The 20,334-nt window shown below is 42.5% G+C and overlaps 1 pseudogene; it reads right to left on the minus strand.

The window, feature by feature from the left end:
* Positions 1–11,062: 11,062 nt before the first annotated feature.
* On the minus strand, positions 11,063–13,253 carry LOC129010485 (tubulin beta-8 chain-like; annotated as a pseudogene).
* Positions 13,254–20,334: the final 7,081 nt, after the last annotated feature.

Here is a 20,334-nt window from a genome sequence, read left to right on the forward strand (position 1 = left end):
TGTGCCTTTTCTGTTTATGTACACAAATGCTGACCACTGTGTTACTATTGCCTGCAGTACTCAGCATGGTAACATGCAGTACTGGTTTGTAGTTTAGGAGCAATAGGCTATACTATATAGTCTAGGTCTGTGATAGGCTATACCACCTAGGTTTGTGTAAGCACATCCTATGAAGTTCACACAATAATCATATTACACAATGGTGCATTTCTCAAAGATATATCCCCATTATTAAAAATGCATGATTGTTTAAAAAATATAATGGATGTTGAAAGAGTAAAATTGCTATCTACTTTTTCATACCATGTAACCCCAAAACTTTGTGGCATGAAATCACAATATTTATTACCTAATTGAGTTTCTGTAAATGACAAATTGAAGAACAATTTAACATGGTGGTTGTGCCTCAGGACATCTCATGTGGTTACAGTCAGATTTCAACTGGGGATGTCATCCAAGGCTTGACCGAAACTAGAAGATCCACTTTCAAGTTTGCAAATATTCACAGCCTGCAAGTTTGTGGGGTTTGTAATTGAAGGCCTCGGTTTTCTCCACACAGATATTTTTGTAGGGCTGCTTGACTGTTCTCACCAAATAGCAGCTGCTTTCTTCCAGAGTGAGTTGCTTAGGAAAAAGCAACACATTAGTGGCAAAATCTTTTATGATCTAGACTCAGAAGTCACACTTGGTCACTTCCATTACATTCTATTCACCAGAAAGGATTTTTAAGCTTGACATACCTTCAAGAAGAAAAGAATTAGGGTCTATGAAAGGGCTTCAGTAAGTTTGTGAAAAAATGAAAGTAAAACACAAAAATAAAATATATAAACTTTATTTCTCAACATAAGCTTCATCAAGTTCAAGACACTTTTATAAGCAATAATACCAGCCTTTAGTCTATCCCTACAAAAAGTAAGGTCCTGGGAATTTAACCATGTCAAGAAAGTCTTTTCTACATTATTAACTGAAGAAAAATGGGTGTCCTTTAAAGTTTTTTAAATCTGAAAAGAAAAAGAAGTTAGAGGGAGCCAAATCAGGGCTAAGAGGTGGATGCTTAGTAATTTTCCATGGAAACTCAGGCAAAATTGTCTTTTTTTAAGTGAAAGGAATGATGAGGAACATTGTTGTGGTGGAGAAGAATTCTCTGGTGAAATTTTCTGGAAATTTTTCTTCTAAAGCTTTGGCTAACTTTCTCAAAATACTCCATAATAGCATGTGTTATTGGGGTTTTTGTTGGTTTGTTTTGGCCCTCTAGAAAGCCAACAGGAAAAACACCTTGAGCATCCTAAGACACTGTTGCTATGAGCTTTATTCTAGACCAGTCACCTTTTGCTGAGACTGGACCACTTTTACTTCTTGGTAGCCATTGCTTTGTGTTTTGTCTTGAAAATTTCACTGAACAGCTGTGTTTGACTTCCTCACACAATTATTTAAAAAATGCTTCAGGATTCTGATTACACTTATGTACAATTTCCGTTGAAAGCTCTGCTCTTGTCTGCAGCTGATCTAGGAACAAGAGTTTTCAAATCTATTGAGTAGAAAATTATTCAAAATTATGTAAATTTAACAAATTGAGATGGCTGTTGTATTGACTATTGTTTATACTGTTGTCATTCCTAAAGCAGGGCATGAACAAGATTATTTTCGGGTGAATTAATGTGAATTGTCTGCCACTGCAGGCTTTATCTTCAACACCTTAACATCCCCTCTTAAAATGTGTTTTTCATTTGTACACTTGTGAATGTTGGGGGGCATTGTCCTCATAAGTTGTTATAAAGAATCAGTGATTTTACTATTCTTTCACCCCAAATTGCCAAAAATTTGATGTTTATTCTTGCTTTAATTTTAGCAGAATTCATGTTGCTCTAATAGGAACTCTTTTCAAAGTGGTGTCTTAGTTTCCTTATTATAATTCCTCAAATTAGATCCTGTTCAGACATGTTATAACAAAGTTAGTACAAATTTGTTTAATTGCAAAATATTTTTGAAATCTATGCATAGTTTCTTCATAATATGCATTTCCCATGAACTTTTTGAAGATCTTTCATACTTTTTGAAGAGTTTCAAGTAATTTTTGAACATATTTTTAAACTATTACAAGAAAATTATCTATAGAACTGAATTTCAGATTTATCAAGTTTGTGATAGGTATAATAACCAATGGAAATACCAGATGGGCAGCTTAGCTATTGAAATAGAATTAGAGTTAAATGATTATAGAGGTATTCAGTAAAGACTTGCAGGCATTGAAAAAAAATTTAAAAATTGAGGAATAACAGGATTTATATGTACCATTCAAGAGGAGAGATATCAGAAAAAAAAAGAACAGAGAGAAGGACCAATAATAGCACGTTATGTAAAATTTAAGGATAGTGAAGCCATTGCTGTTCTAGCACTGACATTTCTTTGTCAACAGTATCACTGAAACTTCTGCTCCCATTTCCAAAATCCTGTCTTTGTGAAGCAGGGTTTTTTTGTTTTTTTGTTTTTTTGTTTTTTTTTTGCGCAGTGACAGCAATCAGAGCAAGATTATGAAGTAGACTGGACATAAGCACCACATCTTGGGTGTCACTGTTTCCCATTACCCCCTGATGGAACTGTCTAGTTGCAGGAAAACAAGCTCAGGGCTCCCACTGATTCTACATTATGGTGAGTTGTATAATTATTTCATTATATATTGCAATGCAATATAATAAAGTATGAAATAAATGTAATATACTTGAATCATCCTGAAACCATTCCCCTGCCCAGTCCATGGAGAAGTTGTCTTCCATGAAACTAGTCCCTGGTGCTGAAAAGATTGGGGACTGTTGCAATACAGAAAGAAAAATATAAAGAGAAGAAAACACAAAATCTATAACACCTTTAATAATATATGCACTGATGCTATAAAGAATACACTAATTACATTCATTTAAGTATCAACAAATACCTACAAACCAATGCAAATGCCTGGGATTGTTTTAGGAGAACAGTGAATGAAAGAGCAAGAGAGAAAGATAGCAAATTAAAAATACACATGTATGATTATCAAAGCAAGACCCCATCTCTGTAAAAAAAACTACACATGCATGTCAAGTTGTAATGAGTACTAAGAACAAAAATGAAGAATGAAAGAAAAAGAGACAGATAAGTTAATTCATGTAGAATGATCAAGGAAGTTTTTCTGCAATTACAATGGTTACCATCGCAGGTTTTAGAGTCAGCCAGATGCTAGTTTTAATCCTGGCGCTGCGTCTTATAGCTGGGTGTCCCGTGGACAATTTATTCCACTTTTAAATCTCAGTTTTCTAATTTCTAATTTCTAAATGTTTATTATTTGAAATAAAAGCACATGAAGAAACAAACATGCATAAAGAATCGAGCACAGAAAAATGAGACTGTATAATGAATCAAGAATAATTGTTATAAAAATGGAGACAATAAAACTGACAAACTTATTAGATGATTCTGAAGATTAGGAGATAAATGTACATAAAGAATTTAGCATGTCATGTGGCATATAGTTAGCTCATGGTAACTACAATTATTATCCTCATATTACTAAGGGAAAATATGTATCATACTTGGGCATTGAAAAAGCTGTGAGACATACTTTTTCAAATTATGCAAACACATAATTAAAGATTCAATTTTATGTTAAATAGTTCTACCTTTAATATTTTTAAAAGAGATTCCTTGAAAACATATGTCAAAAATCTGTGTAATGCTTTCTGCTTCTTCACCAAAATTTAGAGAAAATTAACAATCAAACTCTTAAAATGTAGTTATACTAAATAAACTACTTAAAGCAAGTATAAGCACAACAGCTTTAACTTCTTAAAAACTGCTTGAGCATTTCAACTAAAAAATCATTTGTCTTTCAAATACACAGGAATTTGTTTAGAAAATTTTTAACTAGAACAAGTTGGAATTCTAAAATAAAAAGTGCCTAAGGCCATAAAATTTTTTTTACAACTTTTAACTTAGATGTCAACTGGGGGAAAAAATCATTCTCTGAAGTTTGCTTTTATACCATTAAAGACTTATTTTTTATTACCAGCAATACAGAGTGACTCATCCAGGTTGAATCTTGAAGGTAAACTTTAACTTAAAGTTTTACTAATTTTTAAGGATTTCTCAGTCACCTACCATAATTTCATCTCAGAAACCAAGACCTCAATTTCATATAGACATTTGCAATATTAAAACAGAAGGTTAAATGCTTCAAAAATAATATTCATGTAGAGGCTTGCATATGTGGACCAGGAATCTCCATGTATTACAGAGTTTATGAGAACATAACAAATGTTGATACACACATTTAATTCTGAAATAAAAATTTACAACAAATAAAATTGTAACAAATCAAGAGAATTCTGTAGGTTACACCTTTTATGTCTAAAAATACAGGTATTAAACACTCAGGGATGGATAAAAGAAGAAATCACAAGAGAAAACAGAAAATATCTAGGGACAAATTAAAAATATGAAATACCAAAAGTTAAGAGATACATCAAAAAAGTATCATAAGAGAAAAATTTATAGCTACAAATGATTATAAAAAGATATCAAATCAACAACTTAACTTTATACCTAATGAACTAAAAACAGAGGCAAAAATAGGGAACAACTAAAAGCTAGCAAAATAAATGTTAAAGATAGCAGTGGAAATAAGTGAAATAGAGAATAGAAAAACAAGATCAAAAAATCAACAAAACCAAGTTTCTTCTCTGAAAAATTTCAACAAAACTGCCAAAACTTTAACTAGATTGACTAAGAAAAAAAAAGAATACTCAAATTACAAAACTCAAAAATAAAATGGGTACATTACTACCAAATTTTTGGAGTAAAAAAAGAATGTAAGAGACTACCATAAGAAACTGTACACTTAAAAAATTGAATAATCTAAATAAAATGAACAAATTCCTAGAAACAAAAAACCTACTAAGACTGAATCAGAAAAGTTGAATAAACCTATTCAGCAAGGAGATTCAGCAAGAAGATTGCATCGGTAATCAAAAACCCAGCAACAAAGAAAAGCCTGGACCAGATGGTTTCACTGTTGAATTCCACTCAACATTTAAAGCACAATTAACATCAGTTTTTCTCAAACTTTTTCAAAACGTTGAAGAGGGGGTAACATTTTCTAACTTACTCTATGAGGCTACTATTACCCTGACACCAAGCCAGACAAAGACAGCATAAGAAAACTACAAACAAACATTCCTTACAAATGCTGATACAAAAATCCTCAACAAAATATCAGCAACTCAAATTTAGCAATACATTAAAAGGATTGAATGAGTACACTATGAATGAGTATAATTGACTCCTGAAATAAAAGTGTGTTCCAAAACATGAAAATCAGTGTAATATCACATTAACATAAAGAAGGAAAAAACCCTCATGTAATCATTTTAATCGAAGCATTTGTCAAAATTTAACCCACATTCGTAACATAGAATCCGGCAATAATTTCTTGGATGTGACAGTGAAGGCACAGATAACAACCACCACAAAAATACATAAAAAGAACTTCATCAAAGTGAAAAGCTTTTATGTATCTGAAGATACAATCAATACATTGAAAATACAATTCATAGCGGGGGAGAAAATATTCACGTTATATATTTGATAAGTAATTAATATCCAGGCTATATAAAGACATCAGCACAACAACAAAACACTCAAATTTAAACATGAGCAAAGGTTTTAAAATACACATTTCTTTAAAGAAGATATACAAATGACCAGTAAGCACAGTATAAGGTGCTCAGCATCACTATCATGAGAAAAATGTAAATCCAAATCACAATGCAATACCAACTGACACATGTAAGTATAGCTACCATCAAAAAAAAACCACCACCAGCAAACCAAAACAAACAACAAGACCCCAGAAAACAGCAAATACTGGATGTGGAGAAGTCAGGACTCCTGAACACTGCTGGTGGGAAAGTAAGATGGCACAGCCACTGTGGAAAACAGTAATCAACATATGATCCAGTAAGTCCACATCTGGGTATATACCCAAAAAACTGAAAGTGGGAATTTGCACACCCATGTTTATAGCAGCATTCACAATAGCCAAAGGGTAGAAGAAGCCCAAAGGCCCATCTACAGATGAACGGATAAGCAAATATGATCTATACACACAATGATATATTATTCAGCCTTAAAAACAAATTCTAATACATGCTACAACATAAACCTTGAAAAGATTTAAAACAAAAAATTCAAATACTCTATGCTTTCCACTTTTATAACGTACCTAGAGCAGTTAAATTCATAGACACAAAGTAGGATGTGGATCCAGGGGATGGCGGGAAGGGAAATGGGGAGCTATTGTTCTGTGGATACAGAGTTTCACTTTGGAATGATACAACAGGTTTGGAATTGGATAGTGGTGATAGTTGCACAACAATGTATTTGTACTTAATGTACTTAAATTTTTTGTTACACATATTTTACCACCATAAAAAAATTAGCAAATATTTAAAAATCTATGTGTTTCTTTGAACTATTTACATCCCTTGTCCATTTTTCAATTTGGCTGCTTATCTTAATAATTTAGGATATATATATAAAATTATTATATATTTATAATATAAATGAGATATATATATATATATATTACCCAAATTAGCTTTTTGTCTGTCATATATGTTGCAGATCTATTTCCCCAATCTTTTGACTTTTGACTTTGAGACATTTTTCTCTCATAGAAAGTTAATTTTTATGGAGTCAAATTATCAGTCTTCTATTCAAAGACTTATTTGTGGGTATAGTGTTTCACTTTAGAATGATAAAGAAGTTGTAGATATGGATAAAGGAGATGGTTTTACAACACTGAATATACTGGATGCCACTGACCTGTACATTTAAACAGGGTTAAAATGGTAAGTTTTATGTTATATATATTTTACCACCAAAAAAGGGCCAGGCTTAGATGTTTATAAGTTAGGGGTTTGGAGTACCTTTAAAATTTGTTCCCCTCCAGGCCTCTAATTTATAAAACACCCACACAAGAAAAATACTGACTTCACAATTCTCCTTACAAGTCCCACAGCAGAGGCTATCTGGGAAAGCGGAGGTGGAAAAAGTCACATAAACTTGAGGTCAGTGTGAGACCTCCCATTGCCTACTCTGAAATCAGATGGAGGAAGGCATGCATGCTGGCTGAGCTGGAGAGATGAACTGGGGTGGGCAGAACAGTGCTCCCATGAGCCTAGACTTTAAGTGCTCTCACATGCTCTCAGGAATGTATCAAATCAAGAAAGCAGCTAGGAGGGCAACACTTCTACCTGTATACAGGGAGCTATGAAATATCTGAGCTGAGTAAGTGATGCAGAAGGAGACAGAAGCAGTGTGTGGCCTTTACACAGTGACCTGGCTCAAATAATTTCAGGTTCTCATTAACCAGGAGAGCTCCTCTTTCTCTCTGAGGTAGGTAAACTTGAGGTGGTAAAGTGGGAGTTGGGGATAATGGAAAAGAAATCCTGGTAGTATTTCCTCTAACTCTGTTATAAATAAAAAGTAAAACATAAATGCCCTTTCTCAGGGCCCAAATGTTAGGTGAAAAAAATGTCATCTCAGTCATGTGATATGGACTTTAGCAGAGCAGTACACACATGGTCATTTATTCCTTTCCCTCTGCATGTTGTGTTTTTTCAGTTTTATAATGTACCTGACCCACTTGTCTCATCATACTAGCTGCAAACAAGGCCACTGAATGTCACACCAGGTGGCCAGCATGTCTGTGAAGGGCAGAAACTGGGGCAGTGAAACAGCTGGCAGAGGCCAGCTAGTAAGTACCCGATGCCCACTCCATAAAGGACTCTACACTTAAAAGACAAGATAAGCAAGTGTCAGGCTGCCTCACTAGTTATCTCCCCAAATAAAAAAAAGAAGTAACCCCTCCAGGTAACATGTGTGTGTACACACCAAAGTACATGCACGCAGCTACATGCAAAGGGGAAAGGCTGGGAAGGAACCAAACCCACCTCTGAACACCAGTTACTTGTGGTGAAGGGGCAGGTGAAACTGACTGTCAGCATTACTCACCTTTTCAACTGATGAGCTTGCGTCAATTTTGGCAATTTCTCATAAAAAAAGAGGCAATTTTCACCCGTGCGTGATCACCCGGGTCCTGCAAAACTGAGCTACCAACAACCACCTGCACCACTTCCCATGAGGCCAAATAATGGCTTCCCTCAAAGCTCAGCCCTTCCACCCACCTCCCAGTCCTGTCCCATGCAGGGGGGTACTAGCCTCCTGGGGTAAAGGGATCCAGGCCAAATCCACCACAGAGATTGTTGGTGAAACCAGCATGTATCCAAGGGCCTTTCCCCAACCTGGGCCATGTGCCCACTGCATCGATATACCTGTGCTTGCTCCCCTAGGACAGAGACTCCCTTTTCTTACAGTTGGAATGAGGGATGAGGAGATTTAATGGTATCCTGTTCAGGTTGGATGTTAACCTGATGTGGTGCTCTTGGAGAAGCTTGCCTGAGTTAGGCACTTTCTCAGCATGTGGTGTGTGTGCTGCCCCTTCAAGCTGCAGAAGTCCCAGAAGGTAAGTGCTTCTGCAACCCCCATTTACTGGTGAGCAGAGGTCAGGTGACCTGCACCTGGCCAAACAGCTGCTAAGTGGCCAAGAGGCTAGATCTGCATCTGACTTGCAGAGGCCCTGCCTGGCTGCTGGGGCTGCCCTGAGACTCGTTCTGCCTCCTCCTTTTCCCTCCACAGCTCTCCCGGCTTCTATCCACAGCTGTGCTCCAGGTGGGGAACACCTACGGATGCACCAGGGTACAACTACTCAGACTGCAGCATGCAGAAGGGCCCCTGCTCTATGCTGTTTCCATATCCAAGCCCAAGCTCATTTAGAGCTTCTACAAATCCAAGCCTCTGTGAATTCCCTGCAAGACCAAACTGAGCCCTACAACCCCCAACTACACTGGTTAGCTGCCAGTCCCAGCCCCTGCTCCCTCCTGGGCCCCTGTCTGTACAGTTCTGAAGTCCTGCAAGAATGTTGAGGTCCTAAGCCAACTCTCACCCAAAGAGGTAAACAACCAGGGGCCTCCAGGTGTAGAGAACTTATTCAGACAGGTTCTGCTGCCTGTAGGCTTGATGTCCTTCCCCCACAACATGCCATACTTGCCAGGCTGGAAGGGGGGCTCCAGAAACTTTGGAAACCTGGGCCTGTAGCTGGTATATGGAAAAGAGGCCTGGAAAAGCACCACTCCTGTGCCCCAGATGGAACCAGGTAATTGGGAAATACATGGGTACCAAGCCTGACCCCCAACTCAGACCCAGGTGGGAACTGCAGCCATAACTTGCCCCCTCTGCCACTCTGGCTGTATCACTACAGGAGGGAGGAACATCTGACCCCACACGTGAGTGGAGACACTAGGTGTGGGCAGGTTCCAGTGGTTGCTGCAGCTGAACCTTCCCAAACAGGTCCATGGGAAGCCATCCTCAGATGGGTGCACACCTGGATTGGGCAAGGACACCCCCTCAGAGGGTGAGAACCATTGAGGAGGGTTATCACAGAGGCCCCTTTGCCTGCTCTGAGAATAGGCTGGGGGAGTATGGTGGACCTCTCCCTCCTCCCAGCTGCTTCCAGGAGCCACTTCTTTCGAGATGAGGCACTCTCCTGCCAGCCTGTTCCCAGTTGGCTGCACTAGGCCATTGCCAACACTCAGAGAAAAGAAATTGGCCTCACCTCTTTTCTCTGACACATCTTAGGCAGGTGGGTATGCCTGGGGGTCCTGGGGTAGAACCTGTACATCTGCCCACCCCCAGGCTATGCTGGCTTCATCTTTTCTGTGTGATGGGGGTGGGGTGGGAATTACCAGGAGGTCATCACACAGGCCGTGAACAAGTTCTACAAGAGCCAGGTAGAACAGCACTGTCCTGGCATGCTGCCCAGCACCCAGCTCACACACACATCTCTTATTTGAAGCTTCCCCAAAGAAGGCTTTGAAGTCCAGGCTCCCTGAGAAGCCTGGGGAAGAGACTCTGCCAGGCTAAAGGGCCTATCCCCAAAGGTACCAGCCTCACCAGTCTCATCCTGACAATCTTATTTTTGCCCTTAAGTTTTGGAGTAGGTGATAGGGAGAGAGCAGACACTGCACATTAGCCACCTTTCCAGAGAGCATCGGCCATTCAGACTGGGGCAGGTCAGACCTCCACTCAGACGTTTTTCTCACTGGTTGCCAATTGGGGGAGGCAGCGCTTGTGAGCACCTGCCTGTCTCCTCAGATCCTGTTCAGAAACCCCATCTGTGCCTTTGGAGAGACTGCCCCGAGCACACAGGCCCAGCAACCGCAATCTATGGCCCCCAGGACCTAATCCCCTTCTACATAGGTTTCAGTGCATGTGAGTATACACTGGGCTCGATTCCTGCCCACTAGTCCCTGGCAGATATCCCATGCCCACCTCATTAAGAGAATGAGGCCACACAAGCACACCCAGGCCTTCATGGTGATGGAGTGGCTGGGGTCCTACTTGCCCACCCCTCACTGCTGGTTCAGAACCAGCTGTCTGACCACATTCCTACCCTGAGGTGGGACTTTGGGGACATTGTCCACCAGGGTCACTGACCACTTTTAAAGTTCCAGAAACAGAGGGCCTGCTGTTCCCCTGGAAGTTTGGTACATGGGATAAGCCAAGGCTTGCCTTCAGGAACAGGATTTCTACCACATAGCTGCCCAAGGCCCAGGGCATCCCCAAGTTCATGTGAAGCCTGCTTGCCATGTCTACAGCCCATGCTGACCCCTCCTGGAGCCACTGGAATGCTTGTTCCTGGGCATGTGATAAGCCCAGACAGCTTCAGCCTTGCAGGACAACTATGCACATCTGGCAGCAGTAGCCACAGGGCCTATAGAAAGAAGTTGGAGGTGAAACCAGATGCTATGAGAATACTTTATTAGGCAAAACCACATACTATAAAAGTGCTTCAAAATGCAGCAGGAGGAGATGTGAAGACAAAAATGAACAAGTGCATAGTGACATATGGCTGTCAGAACACAGTAAAGAATCCACACTGCTTCTCCCCTTTACCCAGGAAAGGAAAGTTCTAGGCCACCGCCTCCTCAGTATACTCCTCAAACTTCTCGTTAGCTGTGGCATCCTGATATTGCTGATATTCCGACACAAGGTCGTTCACATTGCTCTCGGCCTCTATGAAATCTGTCTCATACATGTCCTCGCCCGTGTACCAGTGGAGGAAGGCCTTGTGCCTGAACATTGCTGTAAACTGCTCTGAGACACGCTTAAAGGGTTCTTGGATGGCTGTGTTGTTTCCAATGAAAGTGGACAATGTTTTTAGCCCCTGGGGTGGGATGTCACAGATGGCTGTTTTTATGTTATCGGGGAGCCAGTCAACAAAGCAGCTGTTCTTATTTTGAATGTTGAACATTTGTTCATCCACCTCCCTCCCTCATGGACATGCGACCCTGAAAATGGCAGCTGCCATTAGGTAGTGGCCATGGTGGGGGTCACAGGTGGCCGTCATATCCTTAGCATCCAACATCTGCTGGGTAAGGTAAGCTCAGCCACGGGCAGGGCCCTGAACTGCTGGCTGCCCCGGCTGGTCAGTGGGGCAAAGCCAGCCATGAAGAAATTCAGCTGGGGAAACGGGACCAAGTTCACCGCCAGCTTCCACAGGTCAGCATTCAGCTGGCCTGGGAAGCGCAGGCATGTGGTGACCCCACTCATGGTAGCAGACACCAGGTGGCTCAGGTCACCATAGGTGGGTGTGGGCAGTTTTAGGGTAGTGGAACATATGTTGTATAGAGCTTCATTATCTATGCAAAAGGTCTCATCAGCATTTTCTATGCGCTGGTGGACTGAGAGCATTGTAGGGCTCTGCAACGATCTCTGACACCTTGGGCGAGGGCAGGACGCTGAATTTGTTTATGATCCTATCTGGATACTCCTCCTGGATCTTACTACTGAGAAGGGTACCCATCCCAGACCCAGTCCCCCCACCCAGGAAGTGGGTCAGCTGGAAACTCTGCAGGCAGTCACAGCTCTCAGACTCCCTTCTGACAATGTCCATCACTGACTCCATCAGTTCTGCGCCTTCTGTGTAGTGCCCCCTGGCCCAGTTGTTTCTGGCCCCACACTGACCTGTAAGACAGTACAGCCAGTCACTCAATGGCCAGGTATACGGTCATCAGTGGTCACCACAATGCAAAATGCTCCAAGTGTCACCTGTGAGGTGAGAGCACCATTCACCCTGCAGGTGGAGCAAATGAAACCCCCTACCCCAGAGTTACAGGACAGCAGCCTCCCCTGTTAGAAATTAAATCAGGAGCCAAACCTGAGACAGGCTAACAGACCTCACTGCAAGTGGCTCCTGCCCATTTCCAGGGAAGGCAGTAGCCACCGCCCCAGCTCAGCTGCCTGCAGGGAGTTTACATCAGTAGCTCCTCACCTTGAGGAGACACCTGGGCGTTCCTCCCAAAGCCTGTTTAGGAGATGCAGATTGAGCTACTGGGAGGATAGGAGGGTGTTCAGTGGCCTTAGCTCCACAGTTCCCACAGCGATGACCTTGGGGCACTCCTAGATTTTGGGCTACCCTGGCTAAGGAGCCGCACCCCAGTCCTCACCCGCAGCTCAACAAAGATGAAGTTTTCTGGCCTGAAGATCTGCCCCAAGGGCCCCGAGCGCACAGAGTCCATGGTGCCTGGCTCCAGATCCACGAACACTGCGCGGGGCACATACCTGCCACCTGAGTGGGACCGGAGGGCATTAGCGAGGGGGGGGGTCGCTGTTCCCAGGAGAGTGGTTGGGGAAGGACTGGGGTCTCACAGCTGGCCTCATTGTAGTACACTTTGATACGCTCCAGCTGCAGGTCACTGATCCCGTGGTAGGTGCCAGCGGAGTCCATGGCATGTTCATCAGAGATCACCTCCCAGAACTGCAAGAGATGGGAGGGGCCAGACAAGCCAAGGCTGAGTCAGGAGGCCAGGACGCCGGAGGCGCCCCAGTCCCTCTCCCACCCCCACCCGCACCCCCATCCCTAGGCCGCAGTGTCCCTGGGGTCCACACTGGCCGCCTCACCAGCCAGCCAGTTCCACCGCGTCCCCAGCAGGGAACCCAGGGGCCGCAAATGCAGGGGCGCCACCCCCGCCACTGCCACTACCAACATCTTCCCTGGCCACCCGGCAGGCCCGAGCTGGACCCTCAGAGCCCCGGCTGCCAACCTTGGCGCCGATCTGGTTCCCGCACTGCTCGGTCTGCGTGAACACTATCTCCCTCATGTCCAAGGCGGGATTAGGACGGCAGGAGAAACGTGAGAAGGAGGAGCAGATGCGCAGTGACTCAGCCCGCCCTCCCCCAATGCTGAAATAGCCCCGCGCCCACCTCCCTCAACCTCGGATTGGGCTCCCAGAATAAGCAACAGCTTTACTTCCTCACAGGTGTACCCACCTCTGAATCCCTTGGAGTTGAACGTCTGTTGGAGAGCTCAGGTGGCCTTGCTGTGGTCCTTTCCACGTTGGGGAAAGCTGGTCAGCTGGAGAACTTCCTCCCATGTCTTTAGTAAGACTAAATCCCTAGCTGAGCTGAAACAGAATTTTCCTCTCATGGGGGAGGGGAAGACTCTTGTTTCCATATTCACAGAGTGCCTTTGCACCTGTCCTAGATTGGTGACATATTTTTGTAATTGATGAGTCTTTTCATCTATTAGGAGATCTGTGGTTAGGAAAGGCCTTCCATATGTTAACTCAACAGGACTTAATTATAAGTTTTACTTTGGAGCAGTTCAAACCCTCAGTAAGCTATGGGGGTCAGAGATAGTCAGGCCTTTGATTTAGCTAGTCTTCTTTACAGTAGGATTAGCCCTTTCACTTTTCCAGAGGACTGCAGTCTCCAGGTAGTGAAGGTAATATTGGGTTCTTAAAGCTGAGGATAGGTATTGGGATATGCCTGCTGTGAAAGATGGGCCATTGCCACTTTGCAGGTTTTTAGATTACCCAAACTGAGAAATCATTTCATGTGGTAAACATTTTTCAGATGAGGTGGCGAATGCCTCGATCTAACCGTGAAGGTATCAGTAAACATTAGCAAATATTTGAATCTCCTGCAGAAAGGCATCTGAGTAAATTAGAGTTGCCAGTTCTCACCTGGATAGGTTCCTTAGTGTTGGACAGGTTTAACTGCAGAAGGAGAAAATTGCTGGCCATTTGGGTCATGTCAGGCACAGAGCTCACAGGGCTGAGTCACCTGTTTTAGTGTCTTGAAAAGATTTACCCCCATAAACAAATGAGACATTAACAGAAACAAAAAATCCCTTCTAGGGTGAAAAGAATCATGAAAGTGCTGAATTATTTTCCTATGATTGGTACTTGGCATTAGTAATTTATTACCATCATTCAGCCAGCTACAGGGGTCCTGGACTGAACTGCAAACCCTGGCCCATTTTCGTTCTTCTTCAGTGTATTCTGGCCCAGTTCTCTGTATGCTGACCAGCATGCTCATAAGCTTCTTTGGCCCTTTCATTCAGTGCAGGGGCCTTGGCTGTGGCGTCTACAAGGGCATTTCCTTTTACGTGGTCAGTCTATCTTTTGAGGTCCTCTGCAATTAATTACAGTCATTTTTGGCAGCAAACCAGCATTCTAACAAGCTCAAAATCTGAATGATGTTGTATGGAAAAGCCCTTGGAGGTCAGGAGTCCCTACCCATTCCAAATTGCAGCATAAACATGAAGCACTAAAAAATCATACTTGGAATCAGTGTAAATATTAAATTTTAAATCTTTTCCCAACTGCAGGGGCCTAGTAAGTTCAATTAACTCAGCTTTTTGAGCTGAGGCAGAGGCCAGCAATGCTTGTGCCTTGATTCTCTTGTGCTGACTAATAATAGTATATGTAGTCCTTCTGTTTTCCTAATGCATAAAACAACTTGCATCTGTTAACCACTCTTCCTTGGGATGGTCAAGGGGCTCATCTCTCTTAAGTCTGGCCTCCTATAATAAATTTGTTTTATAACCTGTGACATGCTTTGGCTGTGTCCCCAGTCAAATCTTATCTTGAATTGTAGCTCCCATAATTCCCATATATCCTGGGAGGGACCCAGTGGGAGGTAATTGAATTGGAGGATGGGTCTTTCCCATGCTGTTCTCATGACAGTGAATAAGCCTTATGAGATCTGATGGTATTTATTTATTTATTTATTTATTTATTTTTGAGACATAGTCTTTCTCTGTTGCCCAGGCTAGAGTGCAGTAGCATGATCTCGGCTCACTGCAACCTCTGACTCCTGGGTTCAAGCGATTCTCCTGTCTCAGCCTCCTGAGTAGCTGGGATTACAGGCACCCACCACCACACCTGGCTAATTTTTGTACTTTTAGTATAGACGGGGTTTCACCATGTTGGCCAGTCTGGTCTCAAACTCCTGACTCAGGTGATCCACCACCTTGGCCTCCCAAAGTGATGGGATTACAGCTGATGGTTTTATAAAGAGGAATTTCCCTACACAAGCTCTTTTGCCTGCTGTCATGTAAGAGATGTGACTTTGCTCCTCATTTGCCTTCTGCCATGAATGTGAGGCCTCCCCAATCATATGGAACTGTGAGTCAATTAAACCTCTTTTCTTTATAAATTACCCAGCCTCAGATATGTCTTTATTAGCAGCATGAGAATAGACTAATACAACCTGTATGCCAGAAAGGCTGGGAGCACCTGTGGACCCTGGCAGATAAGTAGCTGGGTTTATGGTTTGGCAGGCTTTAAAGGTCATGTCCGGAGTGTCTAGCAATAAGGCCTGATACTTTCATAAATATTCTCCTATTATCCACTGGTGCCCTTTATCTTCCAGGACCACCTTCCCTTGGTGTGAGGTCAAAAACCTGTAGGCGCTGTCCTAATGTTAGTTTATTAGCTTTGCCTACTAGAAAAGTTGTAGCAGCAATAGCTCTAAGACATCAAGGCCACCCTGAGGCCACCTGGTCTATCTGCTTAGAAAATTAGGCTACTGGCCTTGGAATGTTCCCATTTTGGGACAAGATTACCCAAGGCCTGTGTCTTGCTTTTTGGCTACATAAAGCAAAAATGGTTCATCCAACTTGGGGACTCCCACAGCTGCAGCAAAGCCCAATTTCTGCTTGAGAGTATTGAAGGTTTGCTTGCAGTTCTAATTACATTCTAGGAGCTGTAAATGATTCCCTTTAGTATAGCATATAAAGGGTTGGCTACATGTCCAAATCTGGGCACCCATAGGCAGCAGTACCCAGACATCTCCTAAAAAAGCCCACAGTCATTTGTTGGACTGGGACCCTTGGATGACTAAAATAACTTTTTTATTTTCTAGGGATGTTGATCAGTTCCAGAGGTTAAGACAGATTCCAAATATTTAAGTCTTTTAGTCAAAATCTGAGCCCTGTATGGTGATACCTTATATCTGTAAGTTCCCAGGAAAGTTACCAATTTAACAGTATTATTATTTGAGTCTTCTTTAGTTGGGCTAGCAATGAGCAAGTCACCTACATACTGAATAATTTTGTCCCTTTCCAATTGTAGATTTCTTAAGTCCTTAGCTAGAGCATTTTCTAATAAGTGGGTACTATCCCAGAAGCCTTCAGAGATGACTGTCTAGGTTAGTTTTGAGGCTGAATGCGTACCTGGATCAGTCCATTCAAAGGCAAACGTATTGTGAATCTGGATGCATAGAGATGCAGAAAAATGAGTCTTTCAGGTTTAAGAATGTAAACCAGCTTGCATCCCCTGGGACTTGGGTAAGTATTGGGGACAATGAGGTGTACGGAGACAACTGCATTTATTAATGCTCTAAGGTTTCTGACAAATCTATAATTGCCATTAGGCTTTTCATCTGGTAACATGCGAGTATTGTAAGGAGATTCTCATGGCCTTAATAACTCATATGGCAAGAATTTGGCAATAAGGGTTTGAGGCTGGGCATGGTCGCTCACGCCTGTAATCCCAGCACTTTGGGAGGCCGAGGCAGGCAGATCACGAGGTCAGGTGATCAAGACCAACCTGGCTAACACGGTGAAACCCCTCTCTACTAAAAATACAAAAAAAAAAAAAAATTAGCCAGGCATTGTGGTGGGTGCCTGTAGTCTCAGCTACTCGGGAGGCTGAGGCCCAAGAATGGTGTGAACCTGGGAGGTGGAGCTTGCAGTGAGCCGAGATCGTGCCACTGCACTCCACCCTGGGTGACAGAGTGAGACTCCATCTCAAAAAAAAAAAAAAAAAAAGGATTTGAATTTCCTGGCATGCTTCTTGCCTTAAAATGTATTGTCTCTTCTGAGGGCGAGGAGCACTAGGCTGAAGTTGGATTTGGATGAGGGAGGTGTTTAGTGCATTTCCCAGAGCCTATGTGGCCCAAACCTCAGGATTTACTTGAGACAACACCTCAGGTGGTAAACGTGACAGCTCATTCTTAATTTCTTTTTTCTCCTGAGGGGTCAGGAACAAAGGTAACACTTTCTCTGCTTTATGATCTGTGAAGGTGACCATGACTTGGTCTCCTGAGTCAATAAACCTCTCCCCAGTAAGAGGTCAGGCATTCAGAAAGTACTAAAAAGGCAGGTGATAAAACCAGGGGCCCTGGAGGACAACTTAGAAGATAAGAAAAGCAGTGTTTTTGGGCTTGTCCATCATGAGAAGACAGGAGCCCATTGTATTGAATCAGAACAGGGTCATCTGCTTCCACACCTAATAAGAAGTTAATACTCCTACCTGCCACTCCAAGAGTCACCTGAGGCTCCTCCATCTCTTGACAGCTAATAGTCCAATGGGAGCGGAGGCAAGAAGTATCAGGCCCTATCACTTTGGGATCTGCTGGGCTCTGATGGTGGCTCCCTTGGAAGCACAGTGCATTTCTTTCAGCAGTGGCTGACCTTCTTACAGAAGGCACATTGATTTATATCCAAGGCATAGTGGCCCAGAGGCACAGACTGTGACTTTTACCCTCTCACTTGCTCTGTGAAGGCCAGGGGTTAAGGGGCTGCCTCTGAAGTGGTGGAGAGCACAAGGCTGCAGCTAGAAGCTGGGCCTCTTGTGAGATTTGCTTTATTTTATGTTTTCTCTGCCCTATTCCTGTGATGGAAAACTGCAAAAGCCAAGTCTAAAAGCTGATCCGTGGGAGTCTGGAAGCCTAAGGCTGCTTTTGGCAGCTTCCTGCAGATATCAGAAGCAGCCTGGGCTATAAAATAAACTAGCAATGCTGCAATGCCTGTCCCTTCTTGGAGTCAGGGGAGTGTTAGTGTATTTCCTCAAGGTCTAAATTATCCACCCTTATAATAAGGCTAGGATTTCTTCTTTTCCCTGAGTAATTTTCCAGACTTTATAAAAATTAAAAACCTTTATCACACTTTTTTTATTCCTTCAAGGAGTCAAATAATCATATTTTTTTCTCTATATATCCCACTTTCTTCCTAATTCATTTCTTTTTTCTAGATCCTAGTTGTCTTTTGGATCCTTGTCAGGCACTGCTGTGCCTCCTACTTTATAGGTGCCATGTCCCTGGTTGCAGGCTGCCACCCTATTAGCTCTAGCCACTCCCATAATACACTGCTTTTCTACCATGCAGCAGGTAAACATAAATATATGCAAATCTTGCCTGCTTAAATTTGTCTATGAATTTTCCTGGAACCTCTGAAAACTATTTTAGTCTTTCCTCGCATATGGCTAATTCAGACATAGAAAAGGGTACATATACCTATAGAGTGTCCCTATTATCATCTGTCACTTCCCAGAGAGGGCAAAAATTCAACTTTGTCAGCTAATAAGAGGCCCCACTGCAAGTTGTTCTTGTGAAGCTCGGGTGTTTCGAGAGTGGGGTATGTATGTAAGACACGACTCGAAGGGCAGGGAGAAGATGATGACTGGACACTAGATAACCCTGGAATACTAGAAGGAATTAATAACATGTTGCACACCTCACCAGAACTGGAAGGAGTCTGACTGTGTTCTTATGGGGTGCTTGGACTGGCAGGGGAGAGTTCAGCCCCAGCTAAGAAAAGCCTAATATTAAGAGGCACTTGCATTAAAAGGGTAATCAATTATGAGCCATCCCTATTTTGTCTTTTCCTCCATCGAACATATAGAAGCCCATTTTAATTTTTTATCCTGACCAAGCATCAGAGAAGCCTGTATATAATGTATTTCCTCCCACTTAGTTTCTCTTCTATAAAGCTAATTAAGCTGCAAAAAAAAAAGGGAGTCAGACCAAACAGGGGAAATGGGAAGACTGTAACTTGTGTATTGTAATGTATGAGTCCATTTTCACACTGCCATGGCAAAACTGACAAAAATCTTTCAGGGAAAAAGTGACATGCTGGGTTTAGAAAGTAGGGTCCAGCTGCACTATACCAGCTCATCAAAGATGACCTTATGATTAAGAAATGAGAAAAAAACTGTTAAGAAAAAGTCTCATGTTCTCCATCTTGAGGCTAATCGTTTGCAGAGGATTGTCATAAAAGAGGCTGTCACTAAACAGGCATATATGAACTTATCACGTAGGGCTGTTAAATATCACATTCCAACTTCTAGTCATAATGATGGAGAGGTTATTGCTGATTTTTTCTGATAATTAAGGTACAAAAATACTAGGTTCCAAGACATCTCTTTTTTTCAGTGTCACTTGGAGCAGTGGCAAATTAAACAAGCAATCAGCTAAAAGTCAGAGGATCATTGAGGAAAGTAAAAGCTAAACTGTTTGGGGCCTCTTTCCTGGGGCAGCCTATAGGCTACCACAAAACAGAGGCAGTGAGCAGAAAGGTGACAAGATGCAGAGCACTCAGGTGAGGGACAGAGAGCACAAGGTGGACAGTCCAGAAAGAGAAAGTGGCAAACATCTTGTTTAGCCAAATCCATTCTTCTCAATATACCCCAGGGACTCTAACCTTGTAAGCTTGGCCTCTAATCTGAGTATGACACCCCCAACTCTATAACTTTTTCGGCTGAGTCTCTCACCTGAACATTATACCCTAGGGCCTCTCACTTACGTAATGGTGGATAATCATTCTAGCCCACCTGAATGGCTTCACGACTCTAAAAGACGGCCCACTTGCAGCTGATTGATTCTGTGTGGATTGTTTTCCTTGGAGTAGGGTCTTGTCTTGGTGTCCCTTCATGGTGTTGCTGAAAAATGTTGCTGGAAGAGGGTCCTGATACAGAGCACAAAGTAGGATTCTTAGATCTTGTGCAGGAAAAAATTTGAGGTGAGTCAGAGAGCACAGTGAAAGAAGCAAGTTTATTAGAAATGACTCCACTACAGAGTTGGACACCCTCAGAAAACAAGAGCAGAAATGTGTTGTCTTTTGTTAGTGTCTCTACTTATAAGTAACTATAAAGAGAAAGAATTCTAATTAAACTT

The sequence above is a fragment of the Pongo pygmaeus genome, chromosome 10 (assembly GCF_028885625.2).
Source record: "Pongo pygmaeus isolate AG05252 chromosome 10, NHGRI_mPonPyg2-v2.0_pri, whole genome shotgun sequence".
Classification (NCBI taxonomy): Eukaryota; Metazoa; Chordata; class Mammalia; order Primates; family Hominidae; genus Pongo; species Pongo pygmaeus.